At 35.4% G+C, this 19,286-nt stretch overlaps 1 long non-coding RNA gene across 1 annotated transcript in view; it reads right to left on the bottom strand.

Annotated features, from left to right (window-relative positions):
* Positions 1 to 17,386: 17,386 nt before the first annotated feature.
* The window catches only part of LOC123679861, a 120,612-nt gene continuing 118,712 nt past the window's right edge, over positions 17,387 to 19,286 (bottom strand). The window contains exon 3 of the long non-coding RNA XR_006747450.1: positions 17,387 to 17,423. This is a non-coding gene — a long non-coding RNA (uncharacterized LOC123679861). The remainder of the gene's footprint in view (positions 17,424 to 19,286) is intronic.

The following is a 19,286-nucleotide window of genomic DNA, read 5'->3' as shown; positions in this document are numbered from 1 at the left end:
TTTCCAAATATGTTTTCATTAATTATGTAATATTCTGAATAAACTCTTTTATTATTATTATGTAATTCTTCAACATTGAAGCATTATAAAAAAAAAGAGCATATGTCATTTTCAGTAAGCAAATTTTGTGCCAAACATTAACTATCAAATTTGACATGAAGCTCGCGGAAATGAAAACATATTATGATACGATATTCCACTTGATTCGCGAGTTTCTCCACAAAGAATGTACTTCTTATGCCCCATAAAGAATTAACGTTTTATATCAACTCAAAATATATTGAAATAAATGTAGGCTTGGTTAATCGATCGTCTAGAGGTATTATTCGTTTACCTGGCCTTTTGTCTCTTTCTCCGTGACTTTGTTGGATTTGTAATAATTAAACTCTTTTGAATTATTTACATCTATTTACAAAGCCACAATTATACAGTACAAACTCAGTATTGAGAAGATCTTAATTACAAGTTTCTCACTACGGTGCTGAATTTCGTCTTTAACTCGTTTGTTGATTACTCGAAAAGTCTTCGTTTATCACGTCTTCGTCGTACTTCAAGTTTTAGGTCGTCTCGTCTTTAACTTGTTCGCGACTCGTCTTAATCTAGTCCGCGAAACGTCTTTTCGTCTTACATCTTAAGTTGACCGCCCGAACTTGCCTCGTCTTCGACTCAAGTTAAAACTGTACCGTCTCTACCCGTCTTCGGTTTAATTTGAACTGTGCTCTCTGTCGATTGGAACTACCCTCTCTCGAATATAGACCTCCCTTCTCTCGGTTTGACCACACCCTTAGGGAAAGGTACCATCCCCTAGTCCAATAAGAGCTTTTGCCATACCGCCCCCAAAGATCTTCGCGGATTCCTGGAAATCGAATATTCTAGAAGGACTAGAACCTGATAAACAGATGTAACACATCTCGTACAACCGTCTTGTTTTCGAACTTTTCGAACCCCCGTAAATCTCTTAAGTTTTACAACCGACATGACACATTCTTCGACACCCCGAAGAATTACACATCCTTTTTACATTATATGTACAATAACAATTCGTTCCCTGTAAATCAATTGAAACTGTCAGCCCTCGACACTGAAAGAAACTAATAGGTCTCCAAGCATTCGGTTGACCATCGCAATTATTTACAGGGAACAATAATTGGATCCTACATAAATACCCAAATATTTCAGAAATTCAGAAAACAAACTTCAAGCGCGCCAAACGAAGTGAAGCAACCAATGATACTAGGAGAGCAAAAGTTGCCAAACCTTGGATTTCAGCAGGTAAATACAGAAGATAATAAATATTCTGCTTATTATAAATTCTACAATTAGGAAAAATATCGGATTCCAAATATTCAAATTCGCATATTTAATCGGGAATCACTCAAATAAATATATTTCATTCAATATAATATACATTCATAACGATATAGTAAAATTGTGGATTTGAAAATGTATTACAATCCGACAACGTAATCTAACCATGTTGAGGACATGTAAAAATTTCGAATACTCCCTCTATCTATGTTTTTTACTCTATGCCTAGCACTGTTGCTCTTAATGAAGTTTGAAAATTCATTTGAATTGAGTTTCATTCCTTCAACCAGACTGCTGGCAGATTTTAATGAACTCAGTTCAAAACAGAATATTATGTCATTACGAAATCCCAAATGGCTTACAATTCACTGATACGTACTTCTTCTATTTATGTTATACTTCTCCTCTAGTTTGGGAAGTAGAGTTCAATGTTTATCGTATCAATTTTATAGATACGTAAATTTTCTCCCATATACATGTGCCGTTTTCTATTGACATAAATGCTGCTCTCGTAGTTGATTTGATAGTTCAGATTTGACATTCACTTTACTGTCTCCATAAACTTTTATTTCGATGCCAAGGTATGAAGTGATTTTCTGATGAATGGCTATGGAAATTTGTATCTGATCGGTGTTTTAAAACTAGTTTATCTTATTGTCTTTCTATACTGTTTGCGAAGCACTGTCTTTTTATTCCTTCATTTAGTTTTATACAACCATTCAGTTCTAGTAGTAATATTATCGTTTAATCCTCTGAGGAATTGGATAACACTAGAATATATAAATATTATATTTAATGCCTGCATTTTATTACTTGAATACATTTTTTCGTCTATTGTGAAAATGATTTTCAAATGTGGAAATGAGTATTTCTCAATCATCTTTGATTGTGGGATATCCGAAATTTTAATGGATTCGTTTGAATGATACACACTAATTATAATCTTTGAATCTTTATACATGATGTTAGCTCTATTCATCCTCTAGTTCAATAAGTATCAATCTATCGTATTTAACTGAGATGATTACAGAAATTGTACTAATTAGACACTGATTGATTGATCTCTATTTGGAATTCTCTAATTGAATTGATACAAAAAACAATGCATGTGGTATTTATAATATTGTCTTTATTATTGTGTGGCCTAATCCGTAGGTGCACACATGCAATTTAACTTAGTCTGCGATATGCATACATTGTATTATACACAAGTAAATGGAAGGCTTGAAAATACGATATTCAATTAGAATGGGGCTATAATATTTAGTTATAATGTTTCACTTTATGAACAAGGAAGTAATAGTTATTTACTATACAAGTGGGATAAAGGCTTACTATATGAGTTTTAAGTTGCAAACGTTACAAGAGTTATGTAAGCACACGAATAAAGTAATAATGCATTACCAAAATATGTATAGTAAAACAAAAAATATTTGTAATTACCTAACTCTTGTGAAACTAAACTGAAAATATCCTAGTTGATATCAATTGCCTTGAGATCATCGAAATATACATTGACAACCACTTGACGTCTATCAAGTTTGATTGAAAACATAGATAGAGACTGGCGTGAAGTTGGCAGCCACTTTTCAGCAGCCGAATTCATTCCAGCAGCCAAACGACCAGTGGCGTCGGTAGAAATTAAAACTAACGAATCGATCTGTTTTTGGGGTGCAACGCAAGAATTTGATTTTTGAGTACACTTGAACGACTTCAGTCAAGAATTCATGATATTTCAATGCACAAAATAATATTATAGATGAAGGTGGATCATGCTGATCAATGAAACAATGAGGTACATACAAGTATTTTCACGAATGAAACAGTTTTAATTTATACCGACGCCACTGGTCGTTTGGCTGCTGGAATGAATTCGGCTGCTGAAAAGTGGCTGCCAAGTTCACGCCGGTTAGATAGAGGGAGTATACGCAATTTTCACATGCCCCAAGATGGTTACATACGGATTGTGATATATTTTCAAATCCACAATTCTATTATATTGTTATGAATGTATATTATATTGAATGAAATATATTCATTCGAGTGATTCTCGATTGAATATGCAAATTTGAATATTCGGAATCCGATATTTATCCTAATTGTCAAATTTATAATGAGCAGAATATTCATTATTTTTATTTTCTGTATCTATCTGCTGAAATCCAAGGTTTGGCAACTTTTGCTCTCCTAGCGTCATCGGTTGTTTCACGTCGTTTGGCGCGCTTCAAGTTTGTTTTCTGAATTTCTGATATATTTAGGTATTTATGTAGGATCCAGTTACTTATTGTTCCCTGTAACTAATTGAGATGGTCAACCGGATGCTTGGAGACCTCTTAATTTCTTCAAGTGTCGAGGGCATGACACTTTCAATGAATTTACAGGGAACGAATTGTTATTGTACATAATGCAAAATGGATGTGTTATTCTTCGAGGTGTCGAAGATATGTCAAGAGTTGTAAATCTTGAAGAGATTTATTGGGGGGTTGATAAGATTCGAAGACAACGCGGTCATACCAGATGTGTTACATCTGTTTATCAGGTTCTAGTCCTTTTAGAATATTCGATTTCCAGGAATCCGCGAATATCTTTGTGGGTGGTACGGCAAAGCTCTTATTGGACTAGGGGATGGTACTTTCCCCTAAGGGTGTGACCAAGACGAAAAGAAGGGAGGTCGATACTCGAGACAGGGTTGTTCCAATCGGCAGAGACACAGTTTAACACAAGTCGAAGACGAGTCAAGTTCGGGCGGTCAACTTAAGACGTAAGACGAAAAGACGTTTCGCGGGCTAGATTAAGACGAGTCGTGAACAAGTTAAAGACGAGACGACCGAAAACTTGAAGTACGACGAAGACGTGATAATCCAAGACGTTTCGAGTAATCAATGAAATTCAAAACCAAAATTCAGTACCGTAGTGAGAAACTTGTAATTTAGACGTAATTAAGATCTTCTCAATACTGAGTTTGTACTGTATAATTGTGGCTTTGTAAATAGATGTAAATAATTCAAAAGAGTTTAATTATTACAAATCCAACAAAGTCACGGAGAAAAAGACGAAAGGCCAGGTAATCGAATCATACCTCTAGACGATCGATTAACCAAGCCTACATTTATTCCAACATATTTTGAGTTAATATGAAACGTTGATTCACTATGGGACATGAGAAGTGCCTTCTTTGTTGATCAACTCGCGATTGAGTGAAATATCACTCATATGTTTTCATTTCCGCGCTTTATGTCAAATTTGATAGTTCATGTTGGGGACAAAATTTGCTTACTGAAAATGACATATATTTTCTCTATCTATGTTCATTCTTCTGAGGACTCTCCAAAAATGTAGTAGTAAAATAAGTTATTTGATGTATTCATTGAAAAAGTTTTATCCACTCCACCAGAATATGAAAGATGATTATCTCAAATCGTTCAAGAGAGTCAATTAAGCCCACGGGCGGTTCTTGAAAGATCCAGATATTCGAATTCGTGCCTACTTCCTTGGAGCTGAATCATTTGGGCAAATATATTCGACTGTCAAGCGTGTCATTTGAGATTGGAAAGTGTCATAGAGAGCGCCAGGCCTCCGGGTGATATATGGCAGTCCGATGCGATGAAAGCCAGAGGAAAATCGAATTTAGGCATGTATAAAGAAGGAGATATTGGCGCTGTCGCTGTCGCGGACCAATTTCATCATTCCATCCGTACGAAATTCGAAAGACTTTTCGAGCACTCTTTGAAATTGACATGGAGATAAATGAAATATCCGCTAGGAGAAGATCCGACCATCCGAGATTATGAAAAGTGAAGATATACTTCATTATGTTACTGATGCGTTGGATTGATTAGAAAACTTGGGTTAGTGTGGAAAATACAGCTTTTTCATCAAGAACGTTACCTAAGGCTACTGAATATAAAGTTAAGTTTGTTTTTTGAGCGCTCGTTCCCTGAACTGAATTATTTCGAAACAATGTCAGTAACTTTCGAATTTTGGTACGGTTCGTCTCATTGATGAAGAGTCCATCCTCAAATTCGATTTAATCCATCCTCAGAGTATTAAACATAGATAGAGGGAGCATATTTCATTTTCAGTAAGCAAATTTTGTCCCCAACATGAACTATCAAATTTGAGTAAATATGAAACGTTGATTCACTATAGGACATAAGGAGTGCGTTCTTTGTGGAGAAACTCGCGAATTGAGTGAAATATCGTATCACTGATTTGTTTTCATTTCCGCGCGCTTTATGTCAAATTTGATAGTTCATGTTGGGGACAAAATTTGCCATATACGATATTATCCTCAATTCGCGAGTTTCTCCACAAAGAACGCACATCTTCTGTCCCATAGTGAATCAACGTTTCATATTTACTCAAAATATATCGAAATGAATACCTGAATATATCAGAAATTCAGAAACAAACTTTAAGCGCGTCAAACGACGTGAAACAACCTATGATACTAGGAGAGCGAAAGATGCAAAACCTTGGATTTCAGCAGGTAGATACAGAAAATAATAAATATTCTGCTAATTATAAATTCGAAAATTAGGAAAAATATCGGATTCCAAATATTCAAATTTGTATATTTAATCGGGAATCACTCAAATAAATATATTTCATTCAATACATTCATAACGATATAGTAAAAATGTGGATTTGAAAATATATCACAATCCACCAACGTAATCTTACCATGTTGGGGACATGTGAAAATTGCGTTTACTCCCCCTATCTATGTTTATCACTCTATGAGTCTCTCCGACCTAGAAACTTAAAATTTTCATTTCTGTCATGAGTTGAATTGAATATGGCCATCCGGAATTTTTTTGTATATTATTTCCGAATTATAAATTTAGTTTGAATAAATTTCTGTTATTATACATAACGAAGTTTCGATTTCTCGGGAATAACCTCAAAACAGTCAATTTACCAGTTATTTTGAATATCGTTTCGTTCAGAAAATTCGATATCACTTATGTTTGAATTATATTATGAATTAATTCAGTTAATCATTGTCCCTTTGCCAATCCACAATCCATGAGCTCTCATCACTGAGAGAATGCCTTCTATTATGTTGTTACACAGCATTGACATTAAAGCCATAAATTATTACTATTTTAATTTTTTGGATAATTATTTTTCAGTTTAAGTAGAAAGTGTGTTCATCGTGCAAGAAACGTTATTAGTATTTCAAACGTTAAGAGGTATAACCACCACGTGGCTTTCCGCGTATCAGTCGAACATAAAGTACCCCTCTGGTGCTCCTACGATGACCAAACTTTGTAGGTTTACGAAGTTCATTCTCTTTATCTTCTTCCTCTTAACAGAGCATATGAGTAGAGGGCAGCACTGTACGACGGTCAATTATATTTTTCACAAAATTATAGTTTTACCTTTTTTTAATGATTTGTTATAGGTTTTTTTCATGAATATTTCCAAAACATATCAGCGCTTTGTACAGGGTGTTTCACGTAAATGGTTCACTGGATTTTGTGGCTTATCCTTTGAGCAATATTGAAAAGTGACCCATCAAAGTGAAAGAATTTTTCACGGGCTACCAAAATATGTTATCGAAAAAGTTATCGAATCAAGGCATGGAAAGTTATTGAGGAAAAACCGTTTTTCAAAAAAATTTTGTTGCAAATTTGACTGATTTTCAAAATAAGATAGTCTAGAGACTATTTCTCACCAATTGTTTTTCTATTTGAACTTGAAGGAAAAATCTATAATTTCGTTTTGAACTGAGCAATCACGTGTTGGTATTCTCTCCTGCGCTCCTCCTTCAAACTATTGTCTTCGATCGGTAAAGTGTCCTTACCGTCCCCGATATACTATTTGAACAGATTGTATGAGTTTTCCATCTATCATCATCGAAACTTACCAACGTTTGAATAGCTCCAAAGGATTCCATGGATTCATCATTGGAAACAATAAAACCGGAGGAGCATGTTATTGTCATAACACACAAAGACCATTCAGATAAAATGATATATATCTGGAGCGTTATAATCTGAAATATTGCCTCCTCGAAATGTCTCTTACGACCGAATGAATTTCCCGATCTAAAAGAAAAAAAACCCATTTCGTTAAGTCGGTAAATGATCGGGAAAATAGCGGCAGTTTTCTGCTTCCGATATTGCTACGGCAGGTGAATCAATACTTTTCCCAATGGGGTCCTCGACTCACTCCCGAGTATCCACTTCAATTTAGGAAGGCATATCGAGAATCTGAAGTAACTGTAGCAATAACTTTCAATAAACCACATTTTTCTGGAGCACTTTCTCATGAATGGGAATTGTTAAATTGCAATTGGATATCGTACAGCTGGTTGGCTTTCTGAATTGCAGCTTCTAGATGCAGTTGGAATACAGGATATGGTCGCTTTTACGACCAGTGAATTTTGTTTTCTAGGGACTATTAGTGAAACTGCTCGCTGTTGCGAGCTATAATTTTACCTAAATGTCTTTTATTTTCGAATTTTGAACCAAGAATGATTTTGATAAGGTTTGATTCAATAATGATGAATGTTTGGTAAAAATCAATTCTGACCGTCATCAAGCAGTGAAAACGATAACTCTATAACATAACCTTTTAGACTTTTGAAATTTTCATAGTAGGTTTCATTTCGAATGCTGTTAATGAAGGGCAATATTTGACTAGGATTTCTGTATATACAGGATGTTAAGGTGAATAAACAAAAGATCGATATTACGCTGTGCAACGATTTTGCACGCTTCAATTGATGTTACGATACTGAAATTTTCAAAGACGCGGTGCTTTGTCGATTCGTCGTGTATGGTTGGTCGCCGATGAAGCGCCAACGGATGCGCGCATCTAGAGAAATTTTCTGAAAGATTTTAAAGAATTATTGAGACTTCAGGAAAGATACTTGTTTCATTCTAGATTTCAGCCATTACTAGTTCAATTTGAGATGTAGACTTTAATTTATTGGTGAGAATTGTGTCGAGCTTCTCGCACCTCTCGTGGGATTGGAACAACAGAAACCTCTCTTGGGATTGAAAAAAAATCAAGAAGTACAACCTTCCGTGGGATTAAACAATATAAATCTCCATTGGGATTGAAATATCAGTGGGATATAGAAGATGGAATAATACGTACGTTAAACCACTTTAGTTCCTGAAACTGAGAGAATACCTGCGTAATACCTGGCGTTATTACATCAACTTCGCTGAATGGGAGTTGGGGTACTATAGCTTCCTGCTAGGATCTGGTGTTTAGATGACTGAAAATAATTATCTACAGAAGACCAAATAGCATAGTAATCCACTAAAAACTGATTTAAGTAAATTTTTATCTCGATATTATTTGTTCAGAGTGGAAAGGATCGATCTTTGTATATTCAAATTTTATTAAATTTGTAAGAACATGTGTGGGAGTTTTGTTGCCAAATAAAAAAAACCACACGAATGGCACTAAGAGAGCAAAATTTGCCAAACCTTGGATTTCAGCAGGTAGATACAGAAAATAATAAATATTCTTCTTATTATAAATTTGTCATTTAGAAAAAATATCGGATTCCAAATATTCAAATTTTCATATTTAGTCGGGAATCACCCAGATGAATATATTTCATTCAATATAATATATATTCAAAATAATATAAATTGTATAATTTAAATTGTGGATATATAACACAATACGACAACGTAATCCAACCATGTTGGGGACATGTAAAAATTGCTAATACTCTCTCTATATATGTTCATTACTCTATGACGGGAGCTTTCGAGATCCGAACCTACCCTGAAAATTTCAAATTTCTAGGTCCTTATTCTGTTATCGTGTATACGGCAGGACAAAATCGTATTTGAGGACGGATTGATCATCAGCTAGTCAAACCTTATCGTTTGAGGAGACAATTCATAATTCGAAAACTACAAACATTGTAACGAAATTATATACTTGTGATAATTCAGCAACAAGAAAAATCTGACGCTTATTTCAAGCTAGAATAACTAAAAAGTCAGTTTTCAAGTCAATAGAACACTAAGAAATTGCACTTTCATCTCCTTCTCCATAATATTCTATGAAGCTCCCTTCAAAGTTCCAACCAAGATATATTTACTTACCATCGTTTTGCTACGTTGGTCAAGCGTAATTATATTAACGATGCAACAAAAACCAATTCCTTTAATCAAGTAAAGTACCACAGCCCAGAGCCAGGGAATAAACGTGGCAAAGTTCCTTTGAACACATATCATTGCATTTACGTGGCACAGTGAAATGAACAAACAATGGTCTGTATAGTCGTCTAGTATACCGGAGGTCGTCCTCTTCTGCTTGAGCGAGCAGTGTGTCAGTTATCGCTCTTGAAATGAATACACGAATGTCCTGAAAGTGGAAGTTCGGTCCCCAATTCCAGAACCTGCGATCGAATAAATTCCAGATATGGGACGTAGTTCGAGTTTGAACTAGTTACGATTTCGTTGCTGAAGATAATGCACATTGCGGAATGGGGTTGGTTTAACTTGTACGCCAATAAGCTGGGACGTAACGAATTTCACGGTGTATCTAGAGGATTGGGTTTACTTTGAACAGAAGAGAATAATGCATGGATAAGTTTGTTTCACACTACGAAACTAAGACGGCAAATATTTGACAATTATAATAATGAAGTCATCTTGATATACATCTATACTGTTAGATACGTCATAGGTACATACTGCCAGAAATTCGGAGGTGTATTTAATTTCGAAAATAGTACATTTCATAATCAAGAAGGACCAGGCATCTGAATGTATGATGAATAGTTACCGGGTAATTTTAAATGTTAGTATTGTTCTTTGTAGACCTTATCTGAAAAGGCTATTTTTCATTGATCGCTGAAGTTTTGTAGAATTTTTTTGGGGTATTTATCGTGTTCACTTATGAGTTACATGACTTCGTAGAAAACGTAACAACTTAGCTGTTTTACAAATCGATTATAATGTTTTATTTTTAATATTATCTTATTATTTCGGAATTTGTATCAGAATACTCAAAGCAAAACAATATAATAACAGTATTCTTGAACGCACACTATCAAGAGTGTATTAGGTATTATCATCTTTTGCAATAAAAAGGAGTCGAAACATTTGCAATATCAGCTATCATCTCTCAAATTAACAGGTAAATCATTAACAGGCACACAAGCGGCCCAAGAACAGAACTCTGAGCGACTCCCAGATTTAGTTCATATTCATCTGATAGATAATTTCCCCCTTGACTGACATTGTTCTGCCCTTAAGAAAACTCGAGAGCAGAACTAGTACCTATATGATAGGAGTATTCTTTTGCCTTTTACATTCCAATGAATATAGCGAAATAATAATAATACTTCATTGTGTAAAAGGCATGTGAAAATATGCATATACTCGTCAAATAATTATATATTTTTCAAAATAAACACAGATAACTCAGATAAAAATATACTAACTGACAAAGGAACTGCAACAGCCAGAATGAACTGTTTGAATTTGAAATTTTTTTTGGTAAAACATAGATAGTATAGCAAGGAGTAAATAATTGAAATTTGGAGGAAAAACGAAGGGTTCACAACTTTTTTAATAAATTTGTTAATAATGTGTTTGTCCACCGCGATAATCTTTACACTCCCAACACGTCTCGGCGTTGATGCAATAAGATGGTCTATTTCTTCTTGAGGGATACTATCCCAAGCTACATGTACTTCATGTCTCAGAGACGCCAAAGTCCATGGAAGCTGGGGTAAATTTCCAAGCCTCCTACCCATGATGTCTCAAACATGCTCTATCAGCGAAAGATCGGAAGATCTGGGCGTTCATGGCAAAATATTCACATGGGTCACTTCGAAAGAGTGTAAACTAACTCTGGCAACATGAGGTTGGGCATTATCTTGTTGAAATATTGGATTCTCGAGCAGGTTAAGGTAAAGGAGAACATATGGCTTCACTATTTCTTGAAAATAATGCAGCGATGTCATATTACCACGAATAAGGACTACAGGTGACCTACTTGCATATGCAATAGCACCCCATGCCATACCGCCTACTGTCGGTGTATATGACGCTCAACATCAAACTGAGGTTCACGTCTTTCTCCTCGACGTTGTCTTACCCTTCTTCGGCCATCATGTGCACCCAAGAAGAATCGAGATTCATCAGAAAAGGCGACCTGATGCCAGAATGGCCTTGTTATCCTAAACAGTCATCAGCCAAAGATCGAGTTATCGTAAATCGGTCTCTAATGGACATAAGTCTTAGATGTCGATCTCGATCTCCATTTGTATCCCTTCGACGTCCGGTGCCTACTCTTCTCCTATTTTGGTCATTATCAAACCACGCTTGACCACATCTCATAACAGTAGTTGGATTTCTGTTCGTACGATTAGCGATTACCAATAATTCGACCTCTTTCAAATTCGCTTAGCTTAGCTTCAATTTTCAAGAAAAAATAGGTTCACTTATTAAGACTTGAACTTATTGAGCGAAGTGTTATTTTCAATATCAAGTTTATCGAAACAGAACTTTCATATCACGATCTTCATATTTTACAGTCAAAGCGCTCGAATATCAAAGTCCTCCATAACTTGCGATTCCTAATATTTCACAGCTGCTGCATACGCTGTAACACAATTCCTGTTAGCAGATGGAGCATTAGCCAGCCGATAATGAAAATATGTCCCGTCATGGCGAACAGTGGGGAACTTCGGTATATTCAACTTCATTATACGAACTGTCTTTGACAGTTAGTTGTTTCGCTGAACAAAAGGCAACACACAACTCCCGATTACACGAAGTTAGGGTCTATCAAACAGGAAGGAGTCTCGCTAAATTAAGATCCAGAAGTTTTTACTGCCCGTCAAGTTTGCGATTGGACAGAGGGGGAGGAGAAGATGTCTATTTGTGATGACCTACCGTGATCTGCAAGATAAATCTCGATATTCTTAGAGAAATCCCACTAGATTTTTCGCTTAGATTTCTGGAAGGAAGTTCCTTTGCTGCTTACGGTATGAGTACAAAGGCAGAAATCGTCACGTAAGGGAAAAGCGTTTGACCTCCGACAGGTCAACTCCCTTTCTGTTTATTTATGTCTCTTTTTAGTATATACAGTATAAAAATGAAACTTGTCAAAATTTCGTCACATAGAGTCTATTGAAGGTTAAGTGATGCAACAATTGTTGTTGTCTGATAAATTAATGAAAACAAGTTTCGTGTATTGTGAAACACTGTTTTTTGATGGGAAAGAATACTGCGCAAGCAAAGCTATGGCTTGATAAGCGTTATTCAGACCCTACTTTATCGACAACAACGGTTAAAAGGTGGTATGGTAACTTTATACATGGTTGAAGAAAACTGCTAAGAACTCTGATCGCCCGAATTCGGATGTTGTTTCAGAGACATCATGAAAATTTATTATATGCTTTTTAGCGATCGTAAATGGTTGAAGTTACGAGAGATAGCGGTAGAGTTGAAGATATCAGAGTCCAGTGTATTCATTTTGTTGCGTGAACATTTGTCCACGAGAAAGCTTTGTTCGCGCTTAGTCACCGCAAATCAAACGCAACAACGCATGCATCGTCTTTTCCGTTTAGAGCTTTATGGCTTTAAAACAATGCATTTCATATTTAGGCTTGTCCAGCCGTGCTGGTCCAGCCTAAGTGTAAAGCAGGTTCCAGGTTGGTAATTACCCAGGTATCATGGTATGGGCTGGTATCTCCGAAATTGAAGGCTTAGTAGGCCAGATAAATAGTCAACAGTAGCTGGAATGATTTTCTTATGTAACGTCTATGGACTGAAAGAGACCGAACCATCACTATTTGACTAGAAATCGAAATTCTCTGGAAACGCCCTTTCAGAGATTGAATATCACCAGGAAAAGTTTTAATTATTTGGGGGTTCTGTTCTATAACCATACGCTAGGTAGGTTGAAAGATGACAAATTTTTCAAGAGGAGTCTTCGAAAATATTCGATCCAAGGAGTTTATTATAGTTTTAACGAATTCCTTCTTTGATGAACGTGACGGATTGATCCAGTTATCAGGGTGTTTGTTTTATATCTATTATGATATGTTTCTCTTATTGTGTTGTTGTATACATCTTTTTTTTAAATTACTGTTAATACTGTAGGCTTGGTTAATCGAACGTCTAGAGATATGATTCGATTACCTGGCCTTTCGTCCTTTTCTCCGTGACTTTGTTGGATTTGTAATAATTAAACTATTTTCAATTATTAACATCTATTTACAAAGCCACACTTATACAGTACAAACTCAGTATTGAGAAGATCCTAATTAAGTCTTAATTACAAGTTTCTCACTACAGTACTGAATTTCGTCTTTAACTCGTTTGTTGATTACTCGAAACGTCTTGGTTTATCACGTCTTCGTCGTACTTCAAGTTTTCGGTCGTCTCGTCTCTAACTCGTCTTAATTTAGTCCGCGAACCGTCTTTTCCTCTTACGTCTTAAGTTGACCGACCGAACTTGACTCGTTTTCGGCTTAAGTTGAACTGTACCCGTCTTCGGCTTAATTTGAACTGTGCTCTCTGCCGATTGGAACTACCCTCTCTCGAATATCGACCTCCCTTATTTCGGCTTGACCACACCCTTAGGGGAAAGTATCATCCCCTAGTCCAATAAGAGCTTTGACGTACCGCCCACAAATAACTTCGCGGATTCCTGGAAATCGAATATTCTCGAAGGAATAGAACCTGATACACAGATGTAACATATCTGGTACAACTGTCTTGTTCTCGAACTTTCCCAACCCCAGTAAATCTCTTGAGTTTTACAACCGACATGACACATCTTCGACACCCCGAAGAATTACACATCCTTTTTACATTATATGTACAATAACAATTCGTTCCCGGTAAATCAATTGAAACTGTCATGCCCTCGACACTAAAAGAAACTAATAGGTCTCCAAGCATCCAGTTGACCATCGCAATTATCTACAGGGAACAATAACTGGATCCTACAATACTATTTTTATATGTTGACTATTAAGTATTGCCTACTGTTTGTAATACTTTGTTGAATAAATAAAATGCAATGAGAAATCATCTGTCTAAGACCATCAAGCGCAACTAATTTTTGTCTAAAAACCAAAATATTATATGGTTGTTATCTTGTCATGGATCCAGAGAGAAACCACTTTCCTGTCAAAAATTCAAATTTTCCTATGGCTTTCCTACAAGTTGAAGCTTATATTTTATTTCAGAAAAACCTTAAGGATATAAGAAATATGATACAGAAAGTTTGAGCACTCCATAGGTCTCCTGTCGAAAGTTATAAGCCTCGCAAATACAGGACTTGATTGTGAACCATAAGGTACATAGGCATTGGAATTGCATAGTTGTCTCACATAATCAAACTATTATCCTTCTACCTATAGACCTTTTCCGATAGCAAATCAAATCCAATGTTGGTGGTAGCTGATGGAATCGGAGAGAAATTTGCATTCAATCTCGATGCATCCATAACGAGTTCCAAAGTCTTCCCAACTTCATGAAAAACTAACACGGCAGGATAATAGGTTATCGCAGATTCCGGCCATGAAACAAACTTAAACTTCTCCTCGTTTTCTTCTCCGTTGAATTTAGATTCAAGTTAGCGCCTCTACCGAATCATCAACCTATAAAACTTTAAATATACCGAAAATCCCCCTAAGCTGTCCTTTTTCCATTTCAACAGAATATCGTGCGATTCTCTCCTGTTCAACTATATAAAATACGGTAATATTCAGTTAAAGTTCAGTTTTATTACATCGTAAAATACACATCTAAGTCGATCGTAAAAATGTTACAAAATACGGTCTCTTGTACGTCTTATACAACAATTGCACTGCACTATAACTTCCACGGTGTATCAAGAAATACCGCCCTGTACTCCACATTTAACAATCACTCTTGTCGGTTTTGTTTCTCACTCAATAAGAGTTGTTGTCGAAAGAATGATTTTCTGATCATTTCTTCAACTCATGATGAGGTTATAAAAAGTAATCATTATGAAATGAATATTCTGGTAGAGATTGCAAGAAAATCATGTATGAAATATAGTATTAGCAAAATTAATCGAGAACAGCTCTTACAGGGGATCAAGAAATTTTGGGCGCTTGTTCAGGAGCTGTTGAATAAATTTTACTGATATTATGAAAGATGCGGTAATCTAAAGTATAAAGTTCTGCAAAATGTGGTTACTTCTCATTACTATTATGAACTTATTCATCCCATTAGATAATCAGAGTAATAAACATACATATATACGACATAAACATCTCTTTGCAATATTCTTTCATTATTACTTATCTATTTTTACTTATTTTCTCCATTTTATGTCGAACTGACTTCTTATTCATAAATAAAATTGAGATATTTATATTCCACTTGCACACTGAATCTTGACACACTTTTGATTGCAGCAGCTGTTGATTGAAGAGCACTGTTATCCCAAACGCATATCAGTACGCAATCCAATACTAGATCCTTCACTTGAGCAGTAGACAACTCGCATAGTGTGTTCGCATATTGGGGATCGGTTTTTGTATGATTTGTTTCGAAGCTGAGGAGATGTTACTGAGTCATAACAAAATAAAACGGCTGATATTTGGATATAATTGATGAAAATAAAAATGAGTACAATATTTAGTACAATTTCCAAACGAGTAATATCATCGTATGATATTAATTATTAATCTGGTTATCTAATGTATCAGCAATAGGAAATTGCCATCAACACAACCATTGTCAGACAGAAGGTCTCCACGCCATTATGTAGGAATCATAATCGAAAGTAACCCAAGGAGAATGCATGTCATCAAGGGAGGATAGCGATATACCGGTTTCACCCTTATTAGGGATCATCAGTACTGCATAACCCTACCCAAGATGACAAACAAACGAAATAGCAGGCACCTTATTTCATTTCATTTATGACCTGGAGCAGGTCTCACATCTGGGTGGCATTCAATTTATTAAATTGTGCATTTGTGTTAAGATGTTGAAATACTTCGATTTGTTTTGTGTATTTGAATCTAATTGAGATGCCAAACTTCAGTATTGTATCTGGGTAGATAAAAGAAAGCCGAATTGTGAATACCTCAAAATAAGAAATGCTCATGGAGAATTATCTTCAAAAAAAGAATTATATGGTGAACGACTCAAAACTATGATCAAAATATATGTTTGTATATGTTTCGTAATTTTTCGTCACAAATTTTTGAATCACCTTGTATAAATATTTACCCTTCCGAATTGTGAAAAATTCAATAAAAATGTTGAACTTTTTAATGTTGAACATTATTCAAACATTTTTCTATGATTGATGTTTTTTATCTGAACTTTTAAATTTATTTTTAATTTACCATTATTTCAATCAGAAAAGAATAAACATGCTATATTATCACAATTTAGTTCATTGAACTATCTGATTTTTTTGAAAATGATTTCACTCGGAAGACACTCGGTTATAAAATAAAAAAAAAAGATGTTCAATTTAAAAATTGTAATTGAAACTATTTTGCAAAGAGTGAAATCGGGCGAAAAATATTGTGACATCTTATAAGGTATCACAATCTAATCTGATCTATTTCAATTTATAGGTGAAGTAATCGAAAGCACTACATCGAAAGAGTTTTCGATATTTCAAAAAGTTGAAATTCGTTTGGGACTATCAACAGCACAAACAGGATAATCATGACAAATTTTATTGAAATCGGCTGAGAATTATGAAACTTGTGGCTATAACAAAGATTTAACGATTCACTAACTTTCAAACAGTCTCTATTAGGTGGTGAGTTGGAAAAAGCTTCTTCGTCATTCTTATCGACTTTTTTTGGAGTTAATATTTCTCGAGTTCTATGACATTTCTGCAAGTTAACAGATTGGCACATCATAGGAAAGAATCAAAATTTATTTCGATATCTCATATTCAGAATAACCAACATGTAGGAGGGAGATCCCGACCTAAATTTTCCAAAACATTTAATTCGCTCTAAATATATTCCGCTTTTATTCGTACTTGCCTGAAACGTGGAGATGTTGACAAAATTATTTTTACACTGCATCAAAAGAGCCGAATATCCGTTTCATATCAGCGATGTTTTTTCCGAAATACAACCGTTACAGCTGCTGCAGTCACTCACCCTGAAAACAGAAATAGAATTATGAAATTTATGTTATTATTGAGGCTGATATGATAATCTAGCATTGTAGTAAGTCGAGTATAAACAACTAGAAACATATTCCGCTGTATTCGAACTATTTCGATGGATATTAATGTGACCCCGTCAATTTCGAATTTCATTCGCAAATGATTAATTTCCGAATGATGAATGTTCGTGCAAAATCGAATTAATCTAGCGTTGTTGCGGTGCGGTGGGAAAACTGATTCGTACAAACAGAGAGATTCGTGATTTTTCTGCTGGAAAATTCGTTTCGAAGCTCAAATTTAAAAAATAGGGTTTCTATTTTCTGTTAAATCACATCCCGAGAGTATGAATTCCGATATATGGTCAATTTCAGTGGTTTAGAATGGAGGCGAATGAAAATCTTCCAATTAATGTTTTGAAACGAGTTTTTTAATGAAAATATTCAGGTTTGATAAGAGGTGGGCCGATTATTAACGAATCAATCGATAATCCCACTAATTTATACTGATGAGGTACCGATGATTAATGTACCAATCGATAATAAATTAGAAGGATTATCGATTGATACTTTAATAGTCAGTTCATTATCGATTGATATAACGGGTGTTTTTTTTTCGAGGTATATAACATTACTGTTCAAGATGGCGAACGATTTAACAGCTGTCAAGTGATTTATTCTCAATTTGGTTTGGCAATTCATCATGAATAGACTCACGTCCGAACAACGCTTGCAAATAGTGCAATTTTATTTCGAAAATAATGGTTCTGTGCGGAATACGTATCGCGCACTACATCAATTTTATTGTGTTTAGCGATGAAGCGCACTTCTGGTTGAATGGCTACGTCAACAAACAAAACTGCCGCATTTAGAGTGAAGCTAATCCTGAATATATGTCGAAACACCGTTACATCCAGAAAAACTGACTGTTTGGTGCGCTTTATGGGCTGGTGGAATCATTGGTCCGTACTTCTTCAAAAACGATGATGGCCAGAACGTTACAGTCAATGGTGATCGGTATAGAGTCATGATTACTAACTTCTTCATTCCTGAATTGAACAACCATGATGTCCAGGAGCTGTGGTTTCAACGAGAAGGCGCAACATGTCACACAGCTCGTGCCACAATCGATTTATTGAAAGACACGTTTGGTGACCGCCTAATTTCACTTTTTGGACCTGTGAATTGGCCTCCAAGATCTTGTGATTTAACACCGCTAGACAACTTTCTGTGGGACTATGTAAAGTCATTGGTCTATGCGGATAAGCCACAAACCCTTGACCATTTGAAAGACAACATTCGCCGTGTTATTGCCGATATGCGGCCACAAATGTTGGAAAAAGTCATCGAAAATTGGACGTCCAGATTGGACTACATCCGAGCCAGCCGTGGCGGTCGTATTCCAGAAATCATATTTGAAATGTAATGCCACAAGATTATCTTACAAGTAAATAAAATTTATGTCAATCGAATAATCCATCGTTGTTTTATTGCAATTTAAAGTTCTATAGCTCTAAAAAAAACACCCTTAATAAATGATTGCCGATTGGTACCTCACTATAGTAACTATGGTGAGGGGAACGTATCAATCTATAATAAATCTGCAGGATTATCGATTGATACGTTAATAATCGTTACCCCTTCCTTCCCCTCACCATAGAAAATATGGTCTGATACTGATTATTAACGTATCAATTGATAATCCTACTGATTTATTAATGATTGATACGTTCCCTTTACCATAGTAGATGACTATGTTGAGGTTCTGATTATTAACGTATCAATCGATTATGCTACTAATTCTTTATCGATTGATACATTTATAATCGGTACCTCATCATCATTAGTATAAATTAGTTG

Source organism: Harmonia axyridis, chromosome 5 (genome assembly GCF_914767665.1).
Source record: "Harmonia axyridis chromosome 5, icHarAxyr1.1, whole genome shotgun sequence".
Lineage (NCBI taxonomy): Eukaryota > Metazoa > Arthropoda > Insecta > Coleoptera > Coccinellidae > Harmonia > Harmonia axyridis.
This window is presented reverse-complemented; position numbering and strand designations above follow the sequence as displayed.